This window comes from Anomaloglossus baeobatrachus, chromosome 3, assembly GCF_048569485.1.
Source record: "Anomaloglossus baeobatrachus isolate aAnoBae1 chromosome 3, aAnoBae1.hap1, whole genome shotgun sequence".
NCBI classification, from domain to species: Eukaryota; Metazoa; Chordata; class Amphibia; order Anura; family Aromobatidae; genus Anomaloglossus; species Anomaloglossus baeobatrachus.
The window spans coordinates 485,461,719-485,480,635 of record NC_134355.1 but is presented as its reverse complement, the minus strand read 5'-3'; positions in this window follow the sequence as shown (position 1 = coordinate 485,480,635).

The following is an 18,917-nucleotide window of genomic DNA, read 5'->3' as shown; positions in this document are numbered from 1 at the left end:
TTATAAAATGGAGCGGCAGGTCGAATGTGTGACAGCAGCTCCATTCATCCTCTTTGGGTCTTCCAGGAAAAGTCAAGTGCAGCGCTCAGCAGCGTCTGAGGGAATTTATGTATCAGTGGTCGAGTTGTGCATGAGCCCAAGTCTAAAGGCTCGGTTCCACTTGCGATTAATACGGAGGAGTGAAATCCGATAAAACATCGGATTGCACTTGCACCAGTGTTAATCAATAAGGAAGTGTCCATCTGCGATTTTTTTTTTTTTTTTTTTTTTTTTTTTCATGCCATATCAGAAACGAGTCATCTGAAGCAAAACACAAGTGAAATCTCATTCTGCCGATCGGTATAGGTTCCAACAATTGGAAAGATACTGATCAATAAGTTATTATTTATCCTTAGGCCACATTCACTCGTTGAATATTTGGTGAGCTTTTTTACCTCAGTATTTGTAAACCAAAATCAAGAGTGGAACAATCAGAGGAAATGTATAGTAGAAACGCGTCACCACGTCTACATTTTTCACCCACTCCTGGTTTTGGCTTCCAAATACTGAGGTAAAATACTGACCAAATACTGAACATGTGAATGTAGCCTTAGAAGAAGTGATTACTTGTTTTCATTGGAGAACCTCTGTGAGTGCATATTTGCTTCTGTGTAATAGTCACTTGAAAGGGAGGGGTTAAACACCCAAGTTTTTAATTTATATTGGAAATAAGGAATCTTACCCTTACTGATACCAGAGAGAACAAGTGACCGACCACAATCCACTATACTAAGAACAATAATACCACATACAATGGAGAAATACCATCATACCATGACCAGACCATATATTACCACCACATAGTGACTGAATAATATCACATACAAGGGACAAATACCAGCACACCGTTACCAGACCACATACTGCATTACCATCACTTAGTGACCGAATAATACCACATACAGGGAAGAAATACCACCCCATCATGACCAGACCACATATTACCACCACATAGCGGTTATCAGCCCCTCTATAGCCAGAACAGGGGCCCAACGAGGACCCAGGGCTCACTGTGTAATCTCCTGCTATCCGAATAGGGTCATTTGTTTTTATTTCCATGTGAAAAGTATGCTTGTTTGGCCACAATTCTGACATGAAGTCCATTTCTGGTCAAACGTTTTTGAAAAGTAGATGGGTGTAACCGAGTAGCACACGTTGCTGCCAGTTCTGAGCTGATAGCACGGCTGGACAGCTTCTGATTTCAAATGGAATTAAACATAATGTGTCTAATCTTGTGCTTTATGTTTCCTTGGTGGGCTACTTTGTATATGGTGTGACGGGGTATGCGACAGAGCAGTAAGGGACACCAAGCCAAGGAACAATCCAAAGGGCTTTATTGGAACCACAAAGATAAAGCACCAAACAGGAATATATATCCTTAAAGTCTGCAAGGAGTCCACAACAAAATAACAGATCCAGGGGCACCGCCCGGTATTCTGATGCCAGGGAAAATATGGCAAGGGTCCTTATGAGTGAACAACAAAACACAATCCCATGTGGCCACTGATCTCCAGTCTGTAACAGTCCATACACAGACACTAGGATTTAGCCTCAGCTATCAATCCTAATGCTTCTCCAGCTAAGATCCAACTAACTGAACTAACATGGGTCTCATTGTTCTTCTCTCCTGTGATCAGCCCCTTAGGTGGGCCCACCTCCACCTGGACATTTGATACATGAATGGACTTTAGACATGCTGGCTCTGTTCTGTTTACCAAGTTGTGGATTGGAGAAGTCCCATGCTGAGAAGAACAAACAATCTCCCAGCGGAAGCAGTACAAAGGAGGGACAGACTATTACACCATGAGCACAGGCAGGGGAGGGACATGCTGTTACAACCCCTTCCCCCCCTCAATTTGTGTACGTATAAGTGACCTCAACAGGTTGCTTGTCAAGTACACGTAAACATGCCGACCCTGACTAAGGGCTCCTCCTGAATGGACAATCCATCTGCATTTTGGTGTTGACTCCATCTTCTTTAGTGTATGGTGAAGATGTAGGGTTGAATGTTCGGCTCCAGTTTGTATCCTCCTTCACTTAAACTCTGCTTCCTGCACCCACAAATTGGCATTGTATATCTCCCACATCATTGCCTAGGAGAATGTCTGCAGGAAGGCCGCTCATGACACCGATTATGCATTGTTTTGCCCCAAAGCCATAATCCAGGGTTACACTTGCTTTTGGAATATATCTCTGAGTACCTCCAGCCAATTCAATGGCAATTCCTGATCCCTTTTGAATTGCTTCTGGTTGAATTACTAGGGGATCTGCTATGGTGAGAAAAGGCCCAGTGTCACGAAAGCCAACAACTTTTTGGCCATCTAGCATGACCTCCTGTAGATGTTTATGCTGAAGATCAGAAGAACGGGCGGCTGTGGCTCGCACCCCATAGACTCCTGGTAGGGAAGTCAACAGATCAGAGTCCCTTGTCAAATCATCAAGGAGTGAATCCAGCTCATCTCCTGCTGAGGGTGTCTGTAGATAATGGACAGGCAAAGGTGGTCTGCAGCTGTTCTGCCTCCGAATACCTGGACAGTGAGCTTGCAGATGACCAGGCTGCCCACATTGATAACATCTGCTCTGCATCTCACTCCTTCCAGTTTGCCTTCTGGAGAAGTAGGTAGGAGACCTTGGTGACTGATAGGGAGGTGCAAGTGCTGGAGGTGGTTGTCGATTTGGAGGATGACTCCACTGGATAGATGGGCATGTGGCCTGCAGATGCCCGAGATGCCCACAGCTATAACATCTTCGCTCTTCTACTTTCTCTCCTCGTCGCATTCCAGAAAATGTGGTAGAAACAACTGGAGGCACATACACATGGGTATGCACATACACATGGGTATGCACATGAGGTGGTGATCTAGGAGCTCGAGGAACATTGGGCACTGAAGGACAAGGAACCTCTGGTGTTGGGGAGATAGTCATTTTTGCTCCCTCTGCTAGCAGCTGTTTCCACTGATGTTTGATAGTGAGCACCTCATCAGCTAGAGCAGCAGCTTGTTCCACTGTCTCTGGTCTCCTCTCGTGCACCCATTCCTGGATCTCAGTAGGGCACTTGGCATAAAACTGTTCTTTTAGGATGACCTGGACGAACGTCTCCAAAGTTAAGGCCCCCTCTCCCTCCAGCCAGCAATGGCATACTTGTTTCAGTCTGTGGGCATACATCTTGAAAGACACTTCCCCATCACAGGCTAGCGTACGGAACTGAGTCCTATAAGTATCTGGGGTCACGGCATAATGTTCTAGAATGGTCTGTTTTATCTCCCCATACTCACAATTCCACTGAGGGTCCATAGCTCTATAGGCGTCGGCACCACCAGGTGTCTGACTCGCTCTCTTTCTGGGACTTCTATTAATCGGCACTGATGCTCAAAGTCCTGGAAGAAGCCCTCAATGTCGCCTGCAGCTTCATTAAATGGCTTAAGGTCCTTGCGGGACACTCTGGAGAATTCCCTTATAGTGGGTGCTGTGGGTACAGTCTGTCTGGAGCCTCTAGCTGTTTCCATAGCAAACCTCCTCTCCAGCAATGCCCTCTCCTTAGCTCCGCGAATAGCCTCCATCTTATCTTCTATGGTGGCCTCATCTCCAAGCAGTGCCATCTCCTTATCGTACCACACAACCCACTGACATTTTTGGGTATTTACCTCCAGCTCCCGTCTTTCCTGTCCTTGCTGTGGAAATCCTTCCTCGGTGCCATCTTGCAGGCAAGTGTCTTCCAAAGCCTCAATTAGTTGTTCCTTGTAAAGTCCTTTGTAGTTGACTCCTAATTCACGGGCCTTTGTTTTTAGGCTCCCCACAGTCCAGTTCCTGTATCCTGAGGTTTTAGTTCCAGATGTTGATGGGCCATTGTCCCCCATTGCGTCTGCTCTGATACCACTGCTGCCACCAGTTTGTGACGGGGTGTGCGACAGAGCAGTAAGGGACACCAAGCCAAGGAACAATCCAAAGGGCTTTATTGGAACCACAAAGATAAAGCACCAAACAGGAATATATATCCTTAAAGTCTGCAAGGAGTCCACAACAAAATAACAGATCCAGGGGCACCGCCTGGTATTCCGATTCCAGGGAAAATATGGCAATGGTCCTTATGAGTGAACAAGAAAACACAATCCCACGTGGCCACCGATCTCCAGTCTGTAACAGTCCATACAGAGGCACTAGGATTTAGCCTCAGCTATTAATCCTAATGCTTCTCCAGCCGAGATCCAACTAACTGAACTAACATGGGTCTCATTGTTCTTCTATCCTGTGATCAGCCCCTTAGGTGGGCCCACCCCCCCCCCTGGACATTTGATACATGAATGGAGTTTAGGGGTGCTTCACACACAGCGAGCTCGCTGCCGAGATCGCTGCTGAGTCACGCTTTTTGTGACGCAGCAGTGACCTCATTAGCGATCTCGCTGTGTGTGACAATGAGCAGCGATCTGGCCCCTGCTGCGAGATCGCTGCTCGTTACACACAGCCCTGGTTCGTTTTCTTCAAAGCCGCTCTCCTGCTGTGACACACAGATCGCTGTGTGTGACAGCAAGAGAGCGACAAATGAAGCGAGCAGGGAGCAGGAGCCGGCGTCTGACAGCTGAGGTAAGCTGTATCCAAGATAAACATCGGGTAACCAAGGTGGTTACCCGATATTTACCTTAGTTACCAGCCTCCGCAGCTCTCACGCTGCCTGTGCTGCCGGCTCCGGCTCTCTGCACATGTAGCTGCTGTACACATCGGGTTAATTAACCCGATGTGTACAGCAGCTAGGAGAGCAAGGAGCCAGCGCTCAGTGTGCGCGGCTCCCTGCTCTCTGCACATGTAGCTGCATTACACATCGGGTTAATTAACCCGATGTGTAATGCAGCTAGGAGAGCAAGGAGCCAGCGCTCAGTGTGCGCGGCTCCCTGCTCCCTGCTCACACTGGTAACTAATGTAAACATCGGGTAACCATACCCGATGTTTACCTTAGTTACCAGTCTCCGCAGCTTCCAGACGGCGGCTCCGTGCAAGCGCAGCGTCGCTTGCACGTCGCTGCTGGCTGGGGGCTGTTCACTGGTCGCTGGTGAGATCTGCCTGTTTGACAGCTCACCAGCGACCATGTAGCGATGCAGCAGCGATCCTGACCAGGTCAGATCGCTGGTCGGATCGCTGCTGCATCGCTAAAGTGTGAAGGTACCCTTAGACCTCCTGGCTCTGTTTTGTTTACCAAGTTGTGGATTGGAGAAGTCCCATGCTGAGAAGAACAAACAATCTCCCAGCAGAAGCAGTACAAAGGAGGGACAGACTATTACACCATGAGCACATGCGGGGGAGGGACACGCTGTTACATATGGATCTTAACATTGACCATTTCTTGGTGTTCACAGTGCTGAAAAATATAGTCAGATATTTATGCATAATGCAATACCATCAGGGAGACAATCACTATGTTTTCTCCAAATAAAACAATAACTGCTATACTCACCTCCAGTGTTGGCACCATTCCAACTATGTCAGTACCTGCTGTCCTAGGGCTCATATGACAATTGTTATGTGATGCAATCCATGAAGCCAATCAGTGCTCACTTTACTCTCCCCTCCTTCACTTGTAATTGATATCTGGAGAAAGTCAGAGCTGCAGCTGCTTTCTGGCCCCCTACGGATGTCAATTATGTCCAAAAGAGGGGAGAATGAAACGGTAGCTGATTGGCTGCAGGTATTGCACCATAAAACAATGTCACAAGAGCCCCAGGAGAGCAGGTGCCGACATTGCTGGATTGGAGCTGGCAGTATATTTCTTGTGAATGTCATCCGAGTGGGTGCTGATGTAGAGCTCCCTCTGGTGGCCAGGAATGGTAGTGAAGCTGACTTTGAGTCTGTCATTCAAACAGGTGATGGAATTAATCGGGAATCCAGAAAATCCTTTTGCAGATCAGCCTAGTCTATTTAGAAGAACATTTTGTGCTTGGCAGCCGCCGGTGATAAAATGTTTCCTTCCTGCTTCTGAAGATGGCTTGGAGTTTTCCCTTCTGTTTCTCCCGTTTATTCGGTGTCCAAATCTACTACAGATAAGTTTACTGTTTCTGTGCTTAATTGCTGGATTTGCACTTAAGAGTGTTTTTGCTTATTCCATTTGGTTCCGTGTTTGGTTTCTTGTATGTGAGGATCTGTTTTTTTGCTTTTGTGAGCAGGGCAGTTTCTCCAGCAAGAAAGGGAGCTTGCTCTCTGTTCATGTTTGGAGTATTTGCACTTTAGAATATTATTTGTTCTGTGATTTTGTTTCTTCCCACTATATCTGCAGTTCTGTCTAAAGTGTCTGGCACAAGAGTACCTGATATCGTGGGGGAGAGTCCGTGTGGTCTCGTAATTTTTTATTATCAGGAGTTTGGTATTTTTTTTGTAGGGTTTTTGCTGGCCGCAATCAGTTTTCTGTCCTGTCCTGTCGTATCTAGTAAGTCGGGCCTCACCTTTGCTAATCTACATTTTCTATCTGTGTATTGTGATTTCTTACATCACCGCTGTTGCTTGTTGGCGGCTTGCTATTTCTTTGGGGACTGCTTCGAGGCAAGTTAGGATTCCTCATTTCTATCTTTGAGGTGTAGCAAGTTTCTCAGGCAGTGACGAGGTGTCTAGGTGTGTTAGAAACATCCCACTGCTATTTCTAGTGTTGTCTGATAGGGGATTTCGGTCAGCTCAGTTTCCAACTACTCCTGTGGTTTTGTTTTTTCTTGATCAATGGAACTTTTTGTGATTGTCCACGGTTATCAGATCACAAAAATAGGTGACTATATCTGTTATTATTTTACTTAGGGGAAACATAGTGATTGAGAAGGCGTTATCTATTATTATCATAAAGAAGAACTAGGAGTCTTGGATGTTATAATATGGCCCCCATAAAGCCCTGATCTCATTATTATCTAGTCAGTGTGGAAATGCATAGAGAGATATAAGCATGTTTTCAACAATCTCCCTCCCTGTGTCGTTCTTTCATCATCTGCCTGCCAGGAATGGGGTGCCACATGCTCAGCTACTGTGCCCTCACCATTCATCCTCTGCCGACGAGCGCTGTTCATGTACTTGTAAAAAGGTTCAAGTAAATTTAGGTATAGTATTTAATTTAGTGAAACTCAGTAAGGGGTAGCAATTCAATTGCTTGCAAATATTAGAAAAGTTTCTGATAATAAATATAGTAGTGCTCCCTATGGAGACAAGAATAAATCATCAATAAATTAGCCTCAACCTTTAGTCTGTCATTTAAATTGCCTAATCAATGAAGTAAAATAAAAAAAAAGTATTTTAGATTTACACAAAGGTCATGTTTACATGGTCAGAGTTAACTTAGTCAAATCCCGATGAATGTTTTAGAAAGAATCCACAGCCAAAGTCCAAGACTGACGTTCGGATTTGCTGGGGGTTCTGCACAAGGATTAGAGTTTACTGTATATAGTGAATATAGAGGATGGTGGACGTTTGATGCAGATTTTTCCTCTCTATGTAAATAGGATATGGAAAACCCTAATTACTTGGATAGAATGCAGAATGTTAGCGGATCTGCATTGAATTTCTGATCAAATTCTGACTGTGTGAACATAGCCTAAAGGTTCTTTTTCAAAGTTTATCACGTTTTTGTATAGAAGGTTATAAATTAAAAGCAGTTGTATTATTGGTTTCCAAAGGATATTTAATGCAATTCCAAAATCCATCCCCCCTTTATATAACCTGTGTCCCGCAGTAGCTTTACATTACACTAGGGGTTTTGCTACATTGTCATGACACAGAGTGACACAGCTGTCAAATGGGGAGGACGCGTGGAGCAGCTATAATCGCTAATATGTCACACACAATGGGGAGGCAGGGGGAGAGAAGGTTTCCGTCATTTCAGCTACATGTCAAAATGGGTCACATAGGACATTGTCTCTGCCTATATTTATGACCGTACAAAATGCCAATAAAAAAATACATATTTAAGCATTAAGGATAAACAGTACATTATTTCATGTGTCTCGTCAGACATGCACACTGCTACATATAGTTTCGCTAACACAATTGGATACAGTTTCTTTGTGACTTAATTTGCTCACTTGGACAATTAGAACTTAGCATACAGAACATCACATACATGTAGAAATGATTTCTCGCTTTCTCTTCATAGGTTCCCTAAATGTTATGTTATCCTTTACCCCATATTTAGAGAAAGTATAATTAATTCCCATAGCAACAGTGAGCACAGTGTTCAGTGTGACATTCCAGTAAGTATTGTGTGAATATTCTACACTCATGGAAGTTAAATATTCTGGAAATCCTTGGGGAAATCAGATGTCATGCTTAGAGAGAAGTCATCTATAGTCCCCATGGTCCTCATATTATGAGAGGAAAAAAGACATTTGGCCCCAGGATCCTTTTTTTAACACATATTAAATTGAATAAAGAGTACGTTGATTTTATTGTTTAGCTTTGGTCATAGACTTTAGGTCTTAGCTGCTGTGCTCCAAGGAAATAATTAGCTCAAAGGCAACAGAGTGTGAAATATGAGGCTGTAATGACTATAATGATGCAACATAAATTGCCTCTTCAGTCATTTTGTCCAGGTTCAGCTCATTCAGGGAATGGCAGACTATAAGGTTTAGATAACACCTTTTATAAAACCAAAGGGGTTGTAATACGTATATGCCCTATTAGAAAATATGGATGTCATAGAGGGGGCCTCCACACCCGTATAGGCTCAGCACTATAAGCCGTAACGGGGAAAGGAGCTACCGCTCTAGGGGACTCAGTGAAGCCAATACCTGAGAAAAGTATAGCCAGACATACCTTTCCTTGGTGGTAAAAACAGATTGCTGGGTGGGTGGAAAAGTCCAGTCCCAAGGTAACCTCCTGATTTCTATGCTGTTCATTTCTTTCTTTCTTTCTTTATTTATTTACTTTAACTATAGGGTTTGTAATTTGAAATTACCTCAAGCTATTATCATACTATCAGAGGTACCTCTGTATACCATACTTGTGAGCATTTCTAGAATACAACAGAGAAGTTGGGGAAGTTGTAGAGAATTCAGATTTTCTAAGTTTTTTGTGTCACCAAAGACAATCTTAAAGTTATATAACTATGCCATCTGCACCACAGGTCTATAATTACTTTAACTGAAATGTTATGATACGATATGTTAAAATCAATGTACAGGATTCACTAATAAGAAAGTGCACATATTCCATCCATGGTAGAGCTGCACGGTATAAACCACTGTTAGCTAGAAGGATCACAAAAACTTGTCTTACATTTACCAAACAAAAAAAGTTTGTTTAAAAGAACTGAGAGTCCTCAGTAGTTGATACCTTTTAATGGCTAACTGAAAAGATGGTAATAATAGCAAGCTTTCGAGACTACTCAGGTCTCTTCATCAGGCATGGTATAACGCAAAATCTGAAGAGTCACATATTTATACACAACAGGACATAGAATAGTGCAGTGAAAAAAACAAAACAAAACAAAAAAAAACAAGTTATGTGAAGCAGAACAATCACTATGGCAAGGGGGCAAACTGTTCTAGCCATAAATATTGTTGTGTTTCATAGATAAGCAGTGTGAAAGTTTTTTTGTCCTCTGATTGGGGTGTTTGGTCCAGGCTGTGATGCCAATTCTGTGGTGAAACTTACAAAATTCATCCTCACCCATAATTACTTTGCATTTGACAATAACATATATCTACAGGAGACTGGGAATGCAATGGGAAGCAAAATGGCACCACAATATGCAAATCTTTTCATGACCAAGCTTGAGAGTGACTTTTTATCCTCTTGTCCTATCAGGCCTGTGGCCTACTACCGTTACATTGATGATATTTTAAATATCTGGACAAAGTCTGAGGAGCAGCTGAAGACCTTCCATGAACACTTTAATCAGTTCATCCCACCATCAACCTAACACTCAACTACTCCTGCACTGAAATCAACTTTTTGGACACCATCATTAAACTACAGAAAATGGGGGCATCACAGCCCGGACCAGACACCCCAATCAGAGGACAATAAAACTTTCACACTGCTTATCTATGAACCACAACAATATTTATGGCCACAACAGTTTGCCCCCTTGCCATAGTGATTGTTCTGCTTCACATAACTTGTTTTTTGTTTTGTTTTTTTCACTGCACTATTCTATGTCCTGTATATAAATAAATATGTGACTCTTCAGATTTTGTGTTATATGGAGCCTGATGAAGAGACCTGAGTAGTCTCGAAAGCTTGCTATTATTACCATATTTCAGTTAGCCATTTAAAGGTATCAACTACTGAGGACTCTCAGTTCTTTTAAACAAACTTTTTTTTTTATCTCTACTGGCTAACACGGTACAAAGATATATTTTACATTTACCAAACATGTAGTTCCGCCCAGGACTTTTAGAATAATATTCTGTGGGTTGATAAGTCAAAGGTAGAACTGTTTAAAGACATAGGTCCCATTATATCTGCTGAAAAACTAATACAGTTTTCCACCATAAGAACATGATACCAATAGTCAAACATGGTGGTGGCAGCGTGATGTGTGGTGCTGCTTTGTTTCCATAGGACATGGATCACATGTAACAACTGGTAGAACCATGAATTCTGCTCTCTACCAGAAACTACTGAAGAAGACCGACCACCCATCATTTTGTAATCTAACACTTAAAGGGGTGGTTCACCCTTTTCATTACTGGCCACATCGATATTATATTGAGAAACAAGGTTTCTCTGAAATACCTTGTGTTGCCAATAGTGCCCGTGAGCGGCTCTACTGCGGTCCACTCATCTCCTTCATGTCACCCTAGGGCTCTGTGTGACTTCTGCTGTCTGGTGATGTCACGTCAACTGAGGCGGGCCGCAGTCTTCCTGAGTGACTAGGCTGTGGGTGTTGTTTCAACTCTTATCACTGCCCAGGGCTGTACATCCTCTTTCACTCCGGAGTGAACGTGAGATTCTGCGCAGTGATGCTAGGCTGTGATGAGTGGTGAAACAACGCCCATAGCCCAGTCACTCAGGAAGACTGCGGCCCGCGTCAGTTGATGTGATATCACCAGACATCAGAGGTCACAGAGCCCGGGGGGTCACGCAAATGGAATGAATGGACCACAAAAGCACCGCTCACAGGTACCCACAAGGTATTTGAGAGAAACCTTGTTTCTCAACATAATATCGATGTGGCCAGTAATGAAAAAGGGTGAATTACTTTTTTAAGGACAGTTGTATTATACAGCAATACAAAGATCCTAAGAAACAAGCAAGTCTACCTCTAAATGGCTCAAAACAATATTTACTTTGAGTTATCGTCCTGACTTGAATTTTTATTGAAGCACTCAGATGGCATTATTAATTTTTAAGAGGGTGCTCAGGCATTATTACTTTTTAAGGAGACACTTGGGGCGTTATTTCATTTTTTGTGGACATTGTTACTCTATGTAGACACTCAGGGGGTGATTATTACTTGAAAGAGGTACTTATTACATTATAACCTTCAAGGGACCGCATAAGTTATTATTACTGTCTGGGATCACAGGGCTTTAATACTTTCTATGTGACACTTGTATTTTTGGAGGCATTCTCAATATGGCACAATGTTTAGTATTTTTTATGGGTGGGATAATCATAGTAGTGTCACAATTTTTGAAGTATTGAGGTCACTGTTACATGCCGCAGTAGTTTGGAAATAAGTGAGGATTGTGCTACAATTGGGAAAAGTCAAATGTGTCTTATATAAACTGTGAAGACGAGTCATGGCTGGAAAAATTCATTGCCTTGGTCTAGGCTAGATAGAAAAGACAAGAAAAGTGAATGACTCCAATCAGAAAGAACATCACCTGTAAGTCACTATACTTTATATAACGAAAGGCCGCTTTACACGCCCCCATCTGTTGTGCGACACGGGAAAATCGCTGCCCGTGCCGCACAACATCACCCAGACCCGTCACACTACTTACTTGCCTGGCGACGTCGCTGTGACCGGCGAACCGCCTCCTTTCTAAGGGGCGGTTCGTTCAGCGTCACAGCGACATCACAGCTGCGTCACTGAACCGCCGCCCAATAGAAGCAGAGGGGCGGAGATGAGCGGGACGTAACATCCCACCCACCTCCTTCCTTCTGCATAGCGGCCGGGAGGCAGGTAAGGAGAGCTTCCTCGTTCCTGTGGTGTCACACAGAACGATGTGTGCTGCCGCAGGAACGAGGAACAACCTCGTTACTGCTGCAGTAACGATTTTTGAGAATGGACCCCCATGTCACTGATGAGCGATTTTGCATGTTTTTGCAACGATGCAAAATCGCTCATAGGTGTCACACGCAACGGCATCGCTAATGCGGCCGGATGTGCGTCACCAATTCCGTGACCCCAACGAGTTCGCATTAGCGATGTCGTAGCGTGTAAAGCCCCCTTAATGTAATCTTTTACATGCATAAAAGTACTGCTTAGTGATGGGCGAATCTATGCCATACAAAGTTTGGGGTCCATACCAGAACCTAGTGTCAATGCACAGACCCCGAACACAAACTTCTCAGGGAAATATGTGTTACTGTTTGGGTTCAGCTGCCCAGATAAAAAAAAAAAAGGCAAGTAAAAAAAAAGCAGGACAAGTATACTTACTGAGTCTCTGTGCGCCTGTCACACTGCTTCCGGGACCCCAGCTGTGACCTGAAGTGCACTGACCTGAGGCGAACTTATTGAACTTAGTGACCTCACCTCAGGTGAAGTCATTGAACTCAATGCTCGATTACCGTATTAGGATATGTTCACACGTTGAATATTTGGTTGCAAACATTTCTGCACCAAATTTGCATCTCCTGGAAAAAAATGCATCGAAACTACATCAAAACTACATCAAAAATGCATGCGGTTGTGGTGCATTTTTTTTGCCAGGAGATGCATATTTGTCACAGAAATGTCTGTAATGAAATACTCAAGGTGTGCACTTCGCCTACTCTGGTAATCCGGCATTGAGTTCAATTTCTTAACCTGAGGTGAGGTCACTGAGTTTAATGAGTTCACCTCAGGTCAGTTCACTTGAAGTCACAGCTGGGGTACTGTGGGAAGAGTCACTTGTGGCCTCAGGTGAATTATCTGATGTCACCACTCTAACACCTGTGACCTTATCAGTGTGTTCCTGACACTGCAGTGCTTGGATGCGTTTTCTAATATGACCGTGCAATGCAACCTCAGGATGTAGCAGAGCCAGGATCATCATGGGATGTCGTGGTGGGGATTACGTCAGACTTGCATGGTTGCTTTTGGCGTTAATAAATTGGAGAAAAAGAGAGGGTTTTTTTTAAATAAAGGATTTTTCTCTGTTTTGTGTTTATATCTTTTGACTGACAGGATTAGTAATCAAGAGGTCTCATGGACTCCTCCCCATTATTAACCTCGAGCTTGATAACAGCTGTGATTTCTTGACAAATCACAGCTGTCATTAACCCCTTATAATACCCAGATTGTCCCCGCTCCGGGGCAATTGGAATGAGCTGGGTAAAGCACCAGAATTGGTGCATCTAATGGATGTGCCAATTCTGGGGCGGCTGCTATTTTTAGGCTGGTAGGGCCCAATAACTTGGGCCTTCCTAGCCTGAGAATACCAGCCCCCAGCTGTCTGTTATCTTAACTGGGTATCAAAATTGTGGGGAATCACATGCTGCTTTAAAATTATTTATTTAAATAATTAAAAAAAAGCTGCATGAGGTCCCGCATATTTTGAAATAGAGCCAAGATAATGCACACAGCTGGGGGGCTGCAGCCTCCAGCTGTCTGCTTTATCTCCATTGGGTATCAAATTATGGGGGACCCTAAGCCATTTTTTCCAATTATTTATTTTTACACTCCACTCCAGGGACTTAGCTAGCTACTATGAGGGCAACCAATCACGGATGCCGGCACATCGGCAGTCTGACTGCAACCAATCACAAATGCTGTCACAGAAGGTGGGTGAAGGAGGCAGTGAAAATTCATGAGATCTAGAGAGCGGACCTGGAAGCAGTGTGACAGCCATGCAGAAACTTGGTAAGTATAACTGTCCTGCTTTAATCCTCATTCTGCTTACTTTTACAGCCCCCCTAGCCTTTACTGCGGTTTGGCGTCCGGGTTCAAGTTCAGGTTCAAATCCAGTCCAGAAGCGTCTTTTTTTTTGTCAGATTGGACCCGCCAAATCCAAACATCTGCAGGTTTGCCCATATCTAGTACTGGTACCTACCACTATATGGTCACTTTATGGGAGTAATGTAGGTGTTTTTAATAGTGTGGGGTTTTTTTGGGGGGGGGATTTATTTTAACTTTAGACACAGTTTGGTGTAATTCATGTACCATTATGCAATTGTAGATGTATGAGACTATTATTGGTAATACAGTATGGATTTTTATAGAGTGCTTATAGTTTAAGGTTATGGTAATTGTATTTATTCACTAAAGGTAATGGTAGTGATCATCATGTGGCAGTATTGTTTGGGTCTTGTATTGTATTGGGTCTGGTAATTTTGCTCTTTGCATAGTGTGCTTTGGTATATAGGTAATATTTATTCCTGGTATAGTAGCAACAGTGGAATATGTTATTTATATACCGTATTTTTCGGATTATAAGATGCACTTTTCCTCCCAAAAATTTGGGAGGAAAATGAGGGGTGCGTCTTAAAATCCGAATGTAGCTTACCGGGTGCTGCCGGCGCTGGTCAGTACGGCGCTGTTGTGTGCATTGGCGGCGCCACTGTGCTCGGCGTGCGGCTGCTCTGTTCTGCTCGGCTCAGCGTGCGGCTGCTCTGTTCTGCTCGGCGTGCAGCTGCTCTGTTCTGCTCGGCGCGCGACTTCTGTATTCTGCTCGGATCGGCACGCGACTGCTCTGTTCTGCTCGGCTCGGAGCGCGGCTGCTTTGTGCGGCAAGCTGTCATTCTGAAGATGTCGGCGGTCAGAGATTCAAATAATTGCACTTAGAGTCAGCGCCTGCGCAGATGGAGCTCTCAGCTCAAGCTCTCATCTGTGCAAGCGCCAACTCCGACAGCCATTATTTCAAGCACTCACCATAGACCGCCGACATCTTGAGAATGGCGGGTGACTCACTGCACCTCCCGCACAGAGCAGAGCGGGGTCACCGGCCCCACACAGAGCAGCGTCACTGGCACCGTACAGAGCAGCTTCACCGGCCCCACACAGAGCGGCGTCACCAGCCCCACACAGAGCAGAGACCGCAGTGAGTATCTGGGCCTCCCTCTGTACCATTACCAGCATCACCGTACTCCAGTACCTACCGCCGCTGCCTTCTGTGACTCCCGCTCCGCTGCTGCCCCCTCTCCCTGGTAAGACACCACCAGATTATAAAACGGACCCCATTTGTTTTTTCACCTTTTTTTTTCTCCAAATTTGGGGTGTGTCTTATAATTTGGTGCGTCTTATAAAAAGAAAATACGGTATGTATAGATTCTCTTTTAAGTGTCAAAGAAAGGGGTCATAAGGGGAGACATGTATGTTGAGACTTGGACCCCTGATCTTTGAAGACCCTAGCAACACAATGGAAATATGATTGATTATGTGAGATAGGTAGGTGATATATTTGTCATTTTTAAAGCTTGCCCTTGTTGATCTCTGAATGGAGCTCTAGGAAACAACATTCCTGCTAAATGCAGAAGTCAGCCATACCTGATACCAGCATTTCCCTACCATAGAAGGTGAGCTCACCACCAGTCCTCATGAGTGTGTAGACTTAGCATAGCTTACTCTGGTGATGAAGTTTGTTGCAAAGCATTTGTCCCAGCCTCATTTCAACCACTACTTTAATTTTTTATTAGAGAGTTTCAAGATTTCTTAAAATATGTCATCTTAAAAGCTTTATATCTATTTCAATTGAAAATAGTCTTCGAAAAATCAGATGCTTCAACTAGAATCACACTGAGTCATGTTAAATAAGCTAGCCAATCTATTATGGCTTAACATTGTCATATTAACTTCAGTATCATTGTTTCACATGTCTCCGTGCCTGGCACATTACTCACAAGGAAGTGACTTTGTTTCTTAATCAAGGAAGGAGGAAATTTACAACTCACTTAAACCCTGATGTTCCTTCTTAGAAAGAGGAAACCTCTGCTTGTGTCGATTTTGGCAGTATGCGCCAATGTTTTTATTTTGTTTTTCTTATTTGAGGATAGCTTCTGTGGGATTCTACACTAAACAAAAATATAAACGCAACTCGTTTGTTTTTGCTCCCATTTTTCAAGAACTGAATTCAAAGATCTAAGACATTTTGTATGTACATAAAAGGCCTTTTTCTCTCAAATATTGCTCACAAATATGTCTGAGACTGTGTTAGTGAGCATTTCTCCTTTGCCGAGAAAATCCATCCACCTGTCACAATGTGACTGTGGGATAATGAGAGACAAGGGGCTCCCATGCTGTCCCTTATGCTAGGAGACCCTAGACTATCCCTCGCCTCCGGATTACCCTGTGCCTTACTCTACTCCTGAGTAAAGCAAATCTCTTCTTCCCTCCCCTCAGGTAAGGAAGGGGCGGGAGTGAGATGGAAACACAGATGAGACAGACCGGGCTAACAGAAACTCAGTCACACTGCACACTCACAGGAATAAACAAAATAAAAAAAACAAAAACACCACAACCGCACACAACAATAATATATCAACTATATAGGTAAATCCACCTCTCCAGGGCAGTATAATCAAACTATAGCTGGCACAAATGCAAGTATCCAGCTAGCATATATATGAGGTGAATGAATATGACTGGCTCTCCCAAAGCATGTGACCAGGGGCGTAACTACCGCGGTCGCAGAGGTCGCCATCGTGCGACTGGGCCCATAGGGTTAGGGTTCTGGCACCCGCCCTGCAGAGAAGCAGCCGGCTCCTCTCTGTGATAGAGGAGCTGCACTGTTCTGTGGCAGACCACGCAGATGCTATGTGCCCATGAGTCAGGGGGACCCGGTGTCAGCGGCGGTGCTGGGCCCCCCCTCACCAGTCATCGCCCACAACAATGATGAAGAATGGAGATGAGCGCTCCACTACATTTTTCTTCATTCTCCCCCTGTGCCTGCGCTCGCAGAGTGTGGTGATGTCATCATTGCACGCTCCTGTGCTAAAACAACAGAGCGCAGGACGGGAGGACACTAACCGGAGCAGCAGTGGAACGAGGAGAGGTGAGGACTTCAGTGGGAGACATATAACTTGTGCAATTGTTGTACCAGGGCACAGAAGGGAGGGGGGCCCTCGCAACTAAAGGAGGGCCATGCGCCGTAATAAGTATTATATATTTCCAGGGTCCAACTCACTCACCAGGAAACTGCTGAGTGACGATGATCCCAGAACCAGAAAGAGACCTTTTCTAAGTTTCCATGCAGCTCTGCTCAGTGCTATGCAGGACATTCTGCCCCTCCCCCTGCTAAAAGGAGGGGAGAAGATGCCAGGATTCACAGTTCAGGAGAGGATGGAGGCCGCAGCTAAAGAGGAGCAGCTGACTCCTAAAGTTCTGTATGTGTGGCTGATTTCTGCAGGAGTGGAGGTCAGAGTTAAGGGGCAGCAGGAAGATGGAGGCTGCACAGCTCCACATCCACAGCAGGAGAGCAAGAGCAGGGAAAACTCCGAGTATAGTGAGTATAGTCTTATTGGAACTGTCTGTTTGCTTTTACATATTTACCTATGTTGCTTGTACTGTATATAAGTGGGCACATGTTTGTCTATATACAACTCTGGCAAAAATTAAGAACCACTGAAAAATTGTCAGTTTTTCGGATTTTTCTCTTTATAGGTTTATTTTTAAGTAAAATGTAAATTGTTATTTTATTCTATAAACTACTGACAACATGTCTCCGAATTTCCAAGCAATACATTTTGTATTTATTTTCTGAAAATGAGAAATGGTCAAAATAACAAAAAGTGCAAAGAAAACATTTAGAAACAACAATTGTAATAATGTTTTAACCCAAGAAGAGTTCAGAAATCAATTTTTTGTGGAATAACCATGATTTTTAATCATAGTTTTCATGCGTCTTGGCATGCTTTCCACTTGTCTTTCACACTAAATTTGGGTGACCTTATGGTGCAAAAATGTAAGCAGTTCTTCTTTGTTTGATGGCTTTTGACTATCCATCTTCCTCTTAATTACATTCCAAAGGTTTTCAATGGGGTTTAGGTCTGGAGATTGGGCTGGCCATGACAGGGTTTTGATGTGGTGGTCCTTCATCCACGCATTGCCACACACCTAGTTGTGTGGCATGGCGCATTGTCCTGCTGGAAAAAACAGTACTCAGAGTTGGGGAACATTGCCTGAGCAGAAAGAAGCAACTGTTTTTCCAGGATAACCTTGTATGCAGCTTGAGTCATACGCCCTTTACAAAGTTTAATCTGCCCAATTCTAGCCTTGCTGAAGCATACCCAGATCATCACCGATCCTCCACCAAATTTCACAGTGGGTGCAAAACACAGTGGCTTGTATGCCTCTCCATGTCTCCATCTAACCATTAGATGACCAAGTGTTGGCCAAAGCAGAAAATTAGACTCATCAGAGAAGATTATCTTACTCTAGAAATTGGGCATATTAAACTTTGCAATAGACATATGAATCAAGCCGCATACAAGGTTATCCTGGAAAAACAGTTGCTTCCCTCTCCTTTTTTGCCAGAGCTATATATGTGTGTGTACATGAATGTATATATGATGTGTGTATGTGTGCATACAGTATATGTATCTCTGGGCATAAATAGTATGAATGTACAGTACCTGTCCGTTTGTATGTATAGTATGTGTTTGTGTGTATATGTGTCGGTGTGTGTATATATAGTATGTGTCTGCATGTGTATGTGTGCATGCAGTATATGTATCTCTATGTGTATAGTATATGTGCTTGTGTGTATGTATAGTATGTGTGTGTTTATATAGTATATGTATCTCTGAGCATAAATAGTATGTGTGTATGT